The sequence below is a fragment of the Labeo rohita genome, chromosome 22 (assembly GCF_022985175.1).
Source record: "Labeo rohita strain BAU-BD-2019 chromosome 22, IGBB_LRoh.1.0, whole genome shotgun sequence".
Taxonomy (NCBI): domain Eukaryota; kingdom Metazoa; phylum Chordata; class Actinopteri; order Cypriniformes; family Cyprinidae; genus Labeo; species Labeo rohita.
Window position 1 is genome coordinate 13,398,930 of NC_066890.1, and position 13,629 is coordinate 13,412,558.

Here is a 13,629-nt window from a genome sequence, read left to right on the forward strand (position 1 = left end):
TAATTACCCTTTAGGATAGGAGGAACCTGTGCATGTGTATCACACACATACATTTATTACTGCTGATACTATTAGTAGAGACATGGAGGAGTAAGGTAGAGGCTGGCTATCAGTTCTTTTCAGAATCTCAACTTTAAACCCCACTCTGGTCTAAAACATGTAAGATAAGAGATGGATAGACAAAATCCTCATAGCTTTGTAGAATAAGATACCACCTATATTTGCTCTAATGGTCGAATCATGTAATTGCAGGATTGAGCCGCCCAGATGAGAAGAGTCCCAGGATTGATGAAGAGCAGCCAAAACTCACACTTCACAGAACATTCACTTGTGGTGGAACGGGAAAGGCGGAAATGCAAAAATGAAACCAAAACAACTGTCATGTCCAGGGGAGAGGAGAAAAGAATTTATATGTGCGTCAGGTATTTTGCCGAAAAAGACTTCCGCATAAGATATACCTGTGTATCCTCGCTCATGAATCCTCAGGAAGACTATTCGATCCTCGCCTCCTCAAGGTGAATTTAGAGCAGTGGTTCTCGAACCTGTCCTTGAGTACCCCCAGCCCTGCACATTTTGTATGTCTCCCTCATCTGTGACAGCTGATTCAACTCATCGACTCCTTAGTGGAGACTGCAACACCTGAAGTGGGTATGTCAGATATAGGGAGACATACAAAATGAGCAGTTTTGGGGTACTTCATGGAGAAGGTTGAGAACCACTGATTTAGAGAATTGAGAGCTTGGAGGACGGAGGAAGGAGAAAATCGTGAGTGTCTAGAGTCAACGTGGTCCCATGATATTTCGTATGCATTTTATGTAAAATGTGGTTCTACAAAACTTACATTTACTTACGTTTTTCCAGACACTAAAATGTACAATACTGATCTTTTTACAGCATCTAAACGTACAAATACTTACCAATTTTTAGCATCTAAAAACAAATCCTTATGAGTATTGAAATCACTGCATTAATTTCATTATTGTTGTTTTTATTTGTCATACCAATGACCTTATGTTGCATTATTAAATTAATAATTTATTTATTTCTACTGGCGTAGAGAGGACTGCGGCTGCAACGCATCATCATTTGGACTGCTTTTTGGTACTGCTTTTGGCATTTTTGCTGTAAATAAATGATTGCAATTATACTTATTTGTCTGTCATGTTTTTCTTTATTACTGTACAAAGAAAGTTATGGTTAGGTTTAGAAGTAGGAGTGGGATTGACTATAGAAAATATTTTTTATTCTATATTGTTACTAAAATGGTAATTTCCCTGCATATTTTGGTCAGTTACCCCTGATAGCACACGTACATCTCGGGGATGTCTAATTGACGTCTGCTTTTATATCTGCAAGACGTAGTTTGCTCATCTGCAATACGTCTGTTGAATGTTTCCTATCAGATGTCAAATAGGCGTCTATTAGATGTCTTTAAGATGTTTATGATTTAGGATGTATGTAAAACTGACATTTTACAGATGTCTGCCAGACGTTTGTACACAGCAGATGCTTTCCAGATCAAGAGATCTTTAACAGACATCTTGCAGACGTACGTATGCTATCTGGGATGTTTTATATCCTTTCATATTCGCTCTAAAATGGGTAGGTTTAGGTTTGTGGGTAGGTTAAGGGGGCTTTTTGATAAAATGTCTTACACTTTAACACTTTAAAAGTGACGGACATGTAGATGTTTGTGAAAGATGTTTTCTCTGTTTTAACGACTTTACTGACATAGACTTCATGGCTAGTGTTGTGTATTTCATTTCATTATGTAACCTACTTGTTCTACAAATCTGTGTAGGCCTATTAGTGTTAAATGCTACTGTTTTTGACAGCGTCTATATTAAAATAAACACTATATTAAAAATAAATATAAAAACATGTATGATGTGTACTGTAGAATACACTCTCAACCCCTCCCACTCTTTACGTACCTTGCAGCGACTTCGTGCACTCACACGCAGGGCTGGCCCTGGCCAATTTGCTGCCCTAGGCAAGATTTTACCTGGTGCCCCTTGCCTCACAGCCCATTCCACCAATAATCATTGTTTTCAAACATTCACACAGAAACTTTATAGCTAGATATTTCAGAAGTGCATCTGAAAAGAGAAATGGAAGAGTATTTTTGACTACTGGGTGTTAGGCTACATTTTCTTATTAAAAAAAGCTGGTGATAGTGAAACGGCAACACTTACAATAAGATATAATTTGTTAACATTAGTGAATGCATTAACTAACTTGAACTAACAATAAACAATACATTTGTAACAGCATTAATTATTTTTGTTAATCTTAGTTATGGAAAATTAACGTTATTTTTAATTGTTTACAGTGAAATTATAAAAATATAGGTGCTGCCTAAATCACATTATAAATTAAACAAACAGCAAATGTGAATTACGAATTACGACTTAAGCCAGTTACAGGTGTATCATGTGACCGCCGTCAGGTTCGTTTTGGCGCTACTTAGGTGCTACCTCTGAATCCGACAACATGGAAAGCTATGAGTAAAATGTCACGTGTTGTCATCTCGGAATTACGGTTATTACGACATGGCGTGATGGCAACATTACTGTGATGTTACCTTACTTCCTTGTTGAATCTGTCCATAAGGAACGATCAGAAAATTTTTCCATTGCATCACTGTAGACAGTTTATCGGCTCCACAAAACACCAAACTGCAAAATGTCCAATTCAATTTACAAAGCTTACATTTCACAGGAAAGTTTCACAGTCACATCAGCTTCGCTTTGTTGCGGTCAAAAACCTTTTGCCCTTCCGGGTCAAACGCCTACCTATTTTAAATTTATAAGACTGAAATAGTATTGGTAATAAAAAAAGCATACACTCTTAAAAATAAAGGTGCTTTAAAAAGTTCTTCACAGTGATGCCATAGAAGAACCATTTTTGGTTCCACAAAGAACCATTCAGTAGAAGGTTTTTTAACTCTCTGGTTGTGTTCAGGTCAAATTGACACGGAAAAGATTTTCTTTTTCCCGAAAATACTAGTTAACATTATCGCATTGGACTCAAACTTACTGACTTTGTTCACACAGGGTATAAGTATATCGCAGAATTTTTTTTTTTTTTTTTTTTTTTTTTTTTCCAAATTTTCGTAATTTTTTGTGGGTTTTATTTCACTTAGTCACACTTGTGGTGTTCCCGGTCAAAAATGACCGGACTCCAAACAACTGCTTATAAATCTGTCATTATCACTAAAGATTGAGTTCATTCTTTTTGTCAACTTGTTTTCTTTCATTTAGGACTGGTTTTGTGTTTCTATTTGCATCTGATTAATCGTAGGACTCATTTATCTGAAAGTAGGCACCTAATTTTTTGAGTGAAAAAAGCACTTTTTGTGAATAAGTTTCACAATATGAGATAAAAATGTATGAAAATTTGCACTGTTTCTCACACTATTGTGCTTTAATAATTAATCAGGACGTTTGCTTTTAAATGCTTTTATTTTGTACAAAATTGGACAGTCACACTCGTCAAAAATGGCCAGCCATTGAAAGTGAATGGGGAAGATCACAAAAAACAGGATCTTTATTTTGAAATTATTTTATTTTCTGAAAAGGGGCACAAAGTAACACTTATGCTGTTCCTGTTAAATCTGACCATCGTGACATACAAGAAAGAACACATTAAGATTATTTACATTATAACATTTCATGGAAAAACAAACCAAAACTGTTATATTTTAGTTATATATATATCCTGCACACTGACACTGTCAAACAGAGACAATATCATGAAATAACAAGCTGAATCTCTCTCTGTGCTAAAGCATTTATTTGTAAACTTTCATCTACTCTGTGAGAACATGAAAACCTCAAAACCTAAGCTAAAGACAAGGCAGTTTGAGCATGTGAGTGTATGAGAGGTTTATCACAGAGAGAGTTATCATAAAAGCATATTGCATCCAGTTCAAGGTAGGATGAAACAGGTATAATACACACAATTGTGTGTGTGTGTGTGTGAGTGAGAGAGAGAGAGAGGGAGAGAGATAATGTGAGTATACATGCATCAATACACACACAGGTCCAAGGCCTTTATGTTTGCAAGCACAAAATGCTCCTGAACACTAGTTGTTTCTCTTACTTTCCTTCTTCCCCATTCACTTTCAATGGCCGGCCATTTTTGACAAGTGTAACTTTGTGCAGTTTTGTACAGTTTTGCGTACTTTCTACTATGCATGTAGAAACACAAAACCAGTCCTAAATGAAAGAAAACAAGTTGACAAAAAGATTGAATCCAATATTTGGTGATAATATCGCATAATGAGAGATTTATAAGCAATTGTTTGGAGTCATTTTTGATCAGGAACACCACAAGTGTGAATTTTTGCAATTTTGTAAAAAATAGAAGCATTTAAAAGCAAACTTCCTGATTAAACATTTAAGCACATTAGTGTGAGAAACCTTGCAAATTTTTATAATTTTTTATCTCATATTGTGAAAATCATTCATAAAAATTAGTTTTTTTCACTCAAAAAAATGAGGTAACTTCTCTCAGAAAAATGAGGCCTATGATTAATCGGATGCAAACAGAAACACAAAACCAGTCCTAAATGAAAGAAAACAAGTTGACAAAAAGAACGTTGCTCTTTAACCCCAACATTTTAGCTTTTCTTGTGCTTCAGGTCAGAACACAGATTATTCCCTTTAAAGGGGTCATTGGATGCCCATTTGCCACAAGTTGATATGAGTCTTTATGGTCTTAATGAAAAGTTTATAACATACTTTGGTTAAAAATTTTCAATGGTAGTGTAAAACAACACCCTTTTTACCTTGCTAAAATCAGCTCTGCAAAAATCATCCTGTTCTGGTCGAGGTTGCTTTAAATGTTAATGAGTTCTGCTCGCCCCACCCTTCTCTTCTCGCTGTGGAGTGACAAGCCTGTTTACTTTAGCCGCATTTAGCCACTAAACTTGCTAACTAGCATGTTATGGAAAGGCGAATGCAAAGATTCATAAAAAAAAAAAAAACCTTATACTCACTTCTGCTGTAAGTGAAGCCGGATCAAGAATTATTTTTACGTGAACATAGATGGATATATGTAGATCAGGAGGCGCATTCCCTTCTCAAACAAACCTAATCCTCTGCATCTTCAGCGGCTCAGATGTCGGGAGTAAATGACGACCACTATGTTCATTATTACATCCAGCAACACAACACCTCAATCGCTCAATCTGAGATATTCTTGTCTAACTTACATCCCTGCTCCAGCATCAAAACAACTGTTACAACTGATGTAAGGCAGGTCTGAGGTAAGACGCTGATGTCAATCAACTATCATGGGAGCAGCCTCTGTGGGTGTGACGCCACAACGACAGGCATCTGAGAATGGCTCGATTTGAAAAAGGGGATATTATTTTTATTATTTTAAAAACCACTGCATGGATTTTTATAATTATAGGGTAGATGTGTACACACTGCCAACAAACATTAATGTTCAAACAACATATAAAAGTGAACTTTGCATCCGATGACCCCTTTAAAATACTTGGAAAAAATGAAATAAAACATATTTAAAAACTAATAATTTACCATCACTGAGAAAATGGAATAGCGAATACACGTTAAAAACTGATTCACTGGTAGTCTGCTTTCTATTTTCATAGCACTCTATGCAGATATTAACTCCAACAAACAATAACAAATGTAACTGAGTGATCATCCTTTATGGATCCAGTAAAATCTTTGGTTTTCCAGCTTTTTTGTGTATTTGAACCCTTTCCAACAATGACTATATGATCTTGAGATTCATCTTTTCACACTGAGGACAACTGAGGGACTCATATGCAAATATTACAGAAGGTTCAAACACTCACTGATGCTCCAGAAGGAAAAATAATGCATAAAGAGCGGGGGGGTGGAAACTTTTGAACAGAATGGAGATGTGTACATTTTTCTTATTTTGCCTTATATATATGTTATTATTATTATTATTATTATTATTATTATTATTATTATTTAGCACTGCCCTTTAGAAGCTACAGAAGAAACTTTTTTTTCCATAAGACAAAATAAGTTCAATTTACCCTGATCTTTAACCTTCAAAAGTCGTGATCAGCATTAAACAGCCTGTGTAAGTAATTTTAAACGCAGTCTATAGTATTGTGACTGACTGAATAAACTGGTTATATTTAAATATCTGACAAAAACGACAAAAACATTAACATATACAGGGCATTAACTTGTACAAATACAACATTAGGCTGAGGAGGTTTAGTCTCTTGGAAATGCAGAGAACAGTCCACTGACAGGCTTTCTTCAGCTTTCCTTCAGGTTGCGTTGTCCTGTTTGCAATTGGCTGAAAAGGGGAAAATAATAATCAGTCCACAGTTTCCTGATAAGCTATCAATTCCTTATAATCTAGTGATGATAAAATGACTCTTTGTAAATGAGAAGTGAAATTAAAGAGAGCTGCTTTAGCTCCATCCCTAATCATGACAGTCTAACATTGTCCTGTCAAAGTGCTCACTGTACATGTTGTGCTCATAGCACAATATAGTTTATGATATAAACTACAATATAAGTTAAAACTTAATAAAAATTCATTTAAACTTGACTAAGCTGACTAGCCATATCACAAGCTATTAATAGTCTGTCACTGGTGTCAATTAAGCTGTCACTATAACATTAAAAATGACCAAAACACACGCAGAATCAACTGTTCAGTCTTATCTGTGAAAGATAATACCCAGAGATCTATTTTTATTCTTGTGCAATGGTTTGTAGATGCCTGTAGACAAGTTGGGTATCTTTTCTCTTGTACCGATATGAGAGTTATGGAGAGTTGTCCCGACCAATATGGCAGTGACGTTGACGTGCCGTCGAGCGGCAAATGAGGCATCTAGGTATTTATATATGTCTATGCTCATCACTACTACTACTTCCCTATCCACAAGTTTCCTATGCGCCGTGAGGCTTAGCGTCAAAAGTGGGAGCGTCTTCCGGTTCGAAGTAAACAGGCAGGACGTTACACTCATTCATTCAACAGTTGACAGTATTGATGGGCAAATAAAGCCTCGTGAAGCACTGACATTTTCATCTGACTGTTTTGGGAAAAGATTCAAAGCTTCCAGTTGTTTCAAAAACAGCGCAATCTGGTGGTTAGTAAAAAATAAAGCAGCCAATAGCCTGTGAAAGAAACACCGTCGGATGAAACATTCACCACGCATTCCACAAAACGTCTCATGTTACGTGCACAAATATAAGTCTAACAGTGTGTGTGTGTTTGTTTGTTTATTTCTGTCTCTGATAAATTCATTTCCCCATGAAAATGTGCCATTAAATGCTAGTACGAATATCAATTTGATGTAATAGAAGATACACATGAAATGCATACAGTATGACAAATATTTAACTTTCCTGAAATAATTTGTATTTTTCACATTACTTGTATGACTGTGCATTTAAAAATATAAATGAATAAGTAAGATCTGGGGGTTCAAACCAACACACAAATTGAATCGCGCATGGGACGGGTATGGTGTACATTTTAGGACATCCTCAGACGTCAGTCATAAAATGAAAAGGCGTCATGCCTGAAAGTAAGGTTTTGTTTGTCACTGTTTTTTGTGATTTCTATGTTTACAACACAAGCCTCAAATCAAGGCTTCATCTGACACACCTCTTAACACAAGCTCCGATGCCTCAGTTCAAATATCACATCACTACTTAAATCATTCAAGATTTAGCACTCCAAACTTGCTAACGATGTGAGAGCACAGCTTCGAACAGCACATGTTGTCCCTGAACACCGTAACGATATCTCTCATAAAGGTTTGCAACTTTACAAAGTAAACAAAGATCCAAAAAACACTTAGCCTCTCACTAATTAGCACACAAAATACCATTGGTATAAAACTACTGCCGCCTCACCGGAAGTTGTTCCCACGTTCTTTATTACAGTAGCCCCCCTCAGAAACAGGTGGATACTCATCATACAACTGCGTCTTTAACGGACTCTCTGTTGCATCGATACACGCACTCTGTCACTGTAAACTGACCTGTCAATCATCTTGTCACATTTCATTTAATTTAACCTCCTACCATATTGGAGAGAAAAGAAGTAGCACATTGATCTAAAAGTTAACAACCAAACGGATGTTTTTAAAAGTTCAGATTGCTGTTGCAGATTAAATATAACACGGATAAATAAAATATATATTTTTTACCAGGTTAAATGTTGTTTATTAGTAACTAAAACCCCTTTTTCTAAACATCTCTACCTAACTGCCGGTCATGCATATCTGCCATGTTTGTAGTTTTTTTAGCGCGTTTTATTCGTGTTTGTAGTTCTGGACCGAATCCTTCGCCAAAGTGCAATGGATTGTGGATAAAATGAGCCCTTAGAGTGTGCACAGATCCACACTTCAAAAATCTATCAGCAAATATGACCCTTTAATTATTTGAGTTGACAATAAATACCAAAGAACCTTATTAGTCTCTCAAGAAAGCAGTCATTGGCACTTCATCCACTAGAGGGCAGAAACAACTAGAAGAGCTTATACAAGATTTTTTAATACATTTACATGTAGCCCTGAATAGCTTAAAAGAGACTAATAAAAACTGTCTCCCTTTAAATTTTGAATTTTGTCCAATTCTGAAATAATGACAGTTCCTGTGACAGTTTATTTGTATTAATGTGTTGAGAGTAAAATTATTTGTTGTTAAACTCAGGTTCGTCAGCAGAGGGCACCCACACTTTGCGCTATACATCAGTAGTTGAATAACAAAGAAATAGTATTCAGCATGTGATGTGCTTCGTGGTGGACGCACAGATGCACTCCTTGCTTAACCTCTATTTCTTTTCTATCTGTCTTAACAGAAAATAAATGTGTTGCTGTAAGAACGGACTTTGCATCCTTCTTTAAAGTGTAACCTATTTTGGCGAGCCAGCCAGGAGTAGGCAATAGAGTGACCAGCACCATTAACCTCCCTCCTTCCCTACGAGATGAACATTCAGCAAGATGGATGCCAGTCAGATCCTGCGTGAGTAAGTGCAGCTTTGTGGCAGCTTGGAGAAGAGTCTCTCATAGATGTCTGCAGGTACCTGAAATGTGATGGCCTGGACAGTGGAGAGTCTTGCGGCAAGGCACGGAGGGCACTCATCAAGATGGCTGAGGGTGCATTAGATGCACTCGAGGAGAACACAGAGATTAAAAAAAAATTAAGCAGTACTGTGCTGACCTGTTACTATTCATTGAAAAACACAGTAAAAAGAGTAATCAGCCAGACCAAGAGGACCAATCAGAGCAGACCGCTCCAAGGAAAGTCCTAGGAAAATGTTTCTCACCGTATCCATCTCCTATAAAGACTACAGATGTCCCACCCAAGAGCCGTCTGGAATCAACTCACCCGCTGCCTGAGGTAACACTTCTAAGGGAATTCAGAAGCTGGGCCAAATTGGAAAGAGTGGTCAGAGGGATAAATTGTCATATCTCAGCTTGGTCCATCAGATTTAGATGGGAATAGAAAAAGGACACAAACAGACTGAAGTAGTGGAAGCAGTAATCAAGGCTGTTAGTCCAGGGCTGCCTTTAAGGGACTTGTTAGAGATCAAGTGTGGACTGACCCTTCTCACCATCCTGAAAGGCCACTCTCGGGTTGATAGCTCCACAGAACTTTACCACCAGCTCCTTAACATCTCTCAAGAGCCCAAAGAAACTGCTTTAAACTTTGTATTCCGTGCAATCGAGCTTAAGGAGAAGCTGTTATAGAAAGCAACAAATGAGGACACTGATAAGCAGTACAGCAGAGCCGTCATTCAGTGCAAGTTCAAGTTCCTCTGCTCGATAGAAACTGGACTGTTCAGTGATTTGGTGAAGTTCCAAATTTTGCCTTTCCTGAGTGATGTCAGCATTCCAGATGAGGAACTTATACAGAAAGTGGATGAGGCAGCAAAGGTCGAAAGTGGTCGAAAGATCCACTGCTGGTAAAAAAGTGCAATAGCTCTATTCAGACTCTCAAGCAAAACCTACATCTGCTCAGATCTCCTCTAAACCTAAGGAGTCCAACCCAGCAGCAGCAATTAAAACACTAAAGGGTAATGAGTCTAAGCCTGACACCCTGAATGCGCAGCAGAAATTGGAAGAACTTTTCAGGGAAATGAAGCAAATGTTTCCGGCTGTAATGGAAGCAAACCCCCGTCCTCTTGATCAAAAGCAGAGTGTGAAAGGCTGCAAGAAATGCAGGGAAGAGGGAATAGGTGAGCACTGTTTGCACTGCTCTAAGTGTGGGCAGCAAGGCCACTTCTCTCGTGGATGCAGAACCACGTCGGAAAATGGGCAGGGACTACTGAGGCAGGGCCAGCAGTACTCCAAGAACGAGTGCCCTGAAGTGAGCGGCCACCACCCAACCTAGTTGAAGAAACAGCAGCTGGTGCCCCATCAGCAGTGAATGAGGATTCAGGATATGTTGGATGCACTGGAGGGAAGCTCATGGTTCTGTCTTAAACCAGGGTAAAGTGTACCACCAGGGTTATCTGGATGAGGAGAGCTGCACACTCACAGCGTTCATCACACCCTGGAGGCTCTTTGAATGGATCCGCATACCCTTTGGCCTGAGCTCAGCACCCGCAGAGTTCCAGAGGAGCATGGAGCACTATTTGGCTGATCTGAGGGACACGATTTGCTTCCCGTACCTTGATGATAATCTGGTACACAGTCACAGCTTTGAGGAACACCTGGAGCACATTTGTGTTGTTCTTCAGCATTATATGAAACATGGTGTGAAGCTGACCCCAAAGAAATGTGATCTGTTTAAGTCAAGTGTGAGATTTCTTGGTAAATTGGTTATACAGTGGACCCTGCGGAGGTGGCTCCAGTGATGTCTCTAAAAGAGAAGACATCTGCCACTGTTGGTGAAGTACGTCAAATGCTCAGATTTTTCTCTTATTACAGATCTTTTATACCCAATTTCTCCCGTGTGGCCCACCCACTGTACAGCCTTCTCATCGTCCCAAACACCAAAAATCACACTCCAAACTCGACCATGAGGAAGCCCAGTAAAGCAGGAATGAAAAGTAAGGGTCACTTACCATCACAGATGCCTAAACAGTGGACCAGCTCTCACCAGGAAGTATTGAATCAGCTGGTGGATGCACTCACCCAGCCCCCTGTCCTCGGATATCCAGAGTTCACTGAGCCGTTTGTATTACATTGTGATGCATCCCAATTATGGTTATACCAGAGACAGCAGGGAAGAACAACTCTGACGAAGATGGATTGTCGCATATGCCGTTGAATATTGAGCTGCTGTACGCAGCTGTACAGCTGAGGCCAGTCAAGATGTAATCAGTGCATCTATGGAAAGGGTTGTGGCAGAAATAAGGAACCATTGCTGGGGTGTTGGGTTGATACAGGTCAGTGATTTAAGCCTAGTGAAGGATAGTGAGACCAGCCAACCTCCAGAACAAATCCGCAAAGCTCAGGGAAAGGATGAAATCCTATCAAGAGTTCTCTGGTACAAGTCACAGAACAGGAGGCCAAATAGAACTGAATAGAATAATTGTCTAAATAGAATAGAACTGCGCCATAGAAGTTCCCGTCGAGAACAACTGCTGCTCCCCAAAGCTTACCATCCCTTGGTCTTTAAAGAATTACATCAGGATATGGGTCACTTAGGGGTCGAAAGAAAGGGGTTCCCCAAGCAGATTACATCAGGATATGGGCAAAGAGTTTGAGGCTGATGGCCAGCTCAAAAAAACTCTCTAGCATCCAGGTCTCGCACACAACACCATACCATCCCCAAAGTAACGGGCAGGTGGAAAGGTTATACGCACCCTGTTGTCAATGTTGCATACCCTGGAGGACATGGAGAAGGAGGACTGGAAAGAATCCCCCGCTAAAGCTGTCCATGCGTACAACTGCACAAAGAATGAGGCAACGGGTTATGCATCTTATTACCTCATCTTCGGACGTTCTCTTGCCTACCCTGTTGTTTAATTTGGGAAAAGATGAGTCCCATGATACATATGATGACTATGTAAATCACTGGAAAAAAGGATCCAAGAAGCATATCAGATTGCAGCCAAAACAGCCATTAAGGGAGCAGCTCAGAGAAAAGTTTTCTACGTTTGACCCTTTGATGGTGAAGCTCTCTGCCGTAACGGCACGTGTGACAGAGGTGGAAACCCACGTTGCTGCAGCTGAGTCGTGTATATCCAGGATGGAAGACACAGTTGACACAGATAATGCAGACTTGGTCAATATAAAAGCGACCCTTGAAACTGCTCTGGACAAAATAGATGACTTGGAGAATAGAAGCAGGAGGTGCAACATCAGAATAATTGGCCTACCTGAGGGAGAGGAAGGTACTAACCCTGTTCTGTTTTTCAAGTCCTGGCTGCCTAGTCGGCTGAATTTTGACTGCAAGCATGGACAACCGCATCCCGATGCGCCAACCTGCTCCAGGTGAGAGGCTGTTCAGCGTAATCCTGAAGCTTCACAGTCTTCAGAATAAAGTGTGCGTTTTACAACTGTGAGAGCAGCCAGAAAACTACTGCACAAGCAGTGTGTCATTTCCATTTACTAGGATTTCTCGGCTGCAATTATTAGGAAAGGGCAGGCATTCGGTGCAGTCAAAAAAAAACGTCTCAGTGAGAAGGGACTGGGCTTCTACTTGATATATCTGGTGGTCCTCAGAGTGCAATATGAAGGTGCCAAGTACTTCAAATTGGCGAGTGATGTAGAGGATTTTCTATCTAGCTTGCCTGCCTCGACTCCTGCTCACCAGGCTGATTCAGCCCGTCTTAAAGTGGATGAATGACTTTAAAATCTAGTTCACCAGTTTTCTGTGCGACCCGAGTGTTTTGCATGTAAGGAAGCTTGATTATTCATTGGACAATGAGGTATTGAGGTAACATTGAACGAAAGGATTTTTATTTATTTTGTTTATTTTTTAAAGATTTTAAAATCTCTTTTTATATTATTTGTGCAGACAACCAGAGACAATGGGCCTCATTTATCAAACGATTGTACGACAAAAAACTGTGCGTACGATCGTTTCTACGCAAAATGTGTGATTTATCAATATGAACGTTTGCGGTGGCTACGATCAAATCTCACGTCAGCTCTGAGTTCGTTTTGACATGTGGTTGAGCGCGTGTAAGCGCGTTACCCGTTTGATAACTGAAGTTAATAATAATAAATAAAATATTATTTTGTATAAAAAGTGGTTTGGATGTGATTTCCTATTTCCATGGAGAGCTTGTTTTCTATTCAATATGCATATTTATTTAATCAATTAATTGTTTTAAGTGTTTAACTATAATCTAACTAATCAATACAATTACAAGCATCTGGTAAATTTGCAAATTTGCAAGGTAATTAACTACTTCTGAAAACTATTTCAACAACACTTTCTGACCATCAATAAACATATAGGCCTAGATAATGGCAGATCTGGCTCTATTAGAGGACATGCACGCGGCCCTAAGACGCGAACGGGTTTTTCTGGACCGCAGGGATCTTTTAATGGAAAGTGATGAGTGGCTTTTAAGTCGCTTTCGTCTCCCAAGGCATCTCCTTGTTCAACTGTGTGAAGATCTGGAACCTCAGTTAAGAAGAGAAACCCGGCGTTCACATGCCATTCCTGTGCCTGTAATGGTGCTTTC